Genomic DNA, 370 nt, shown 5'->3' on the forward strand with positions numbered 1-370 from the left:
TGTCTCTCTCAGCCTGTGACCCCCCGCCCCCGCGCCCCAGACCCACCGGCGCCCCAGAGACTGGGATTGAGGAGGTCGAGGGGCCTGGAAGGAAGTCCCGGCCGAGCTGCCTCCACAGCAGCGCCTTGGGACACCTTGAATTTGTTCGCTCCCCATCCTACACCCAAACCACCTCAGCCTTCGTGCTCACCCGCACCCCAGAGCTCCAGCCATCTGGGTGCTGGCTCAGCTTCCCTGTCACCGACTTCCAGAACCAGGCGAGGGTTCGTGGAGAGACCCTAAAGCCACTGACCTCACTTGTCCCTTATTGCTGAGAACGCGGCTCCTGCTTTTGTTCTGGTCATTGCACGGTGGGCCTTGACGGCAGAGA

This window comes from Myotis davidii, unplaced genomic scaffold, assembly GCF_000327345.1.
Source record: "Myotis davidii unplaced genomic scaffold, ASM32734v1 scaffold38, whole genome shotgun sequence".
Taxonomy (NCBI): domain Eukaryota; kingdom Metazoa; phylum Chordata; class Mammalia; order Chiroptera; family Vespertilionidae; genus Myotis; species Myotis davidii.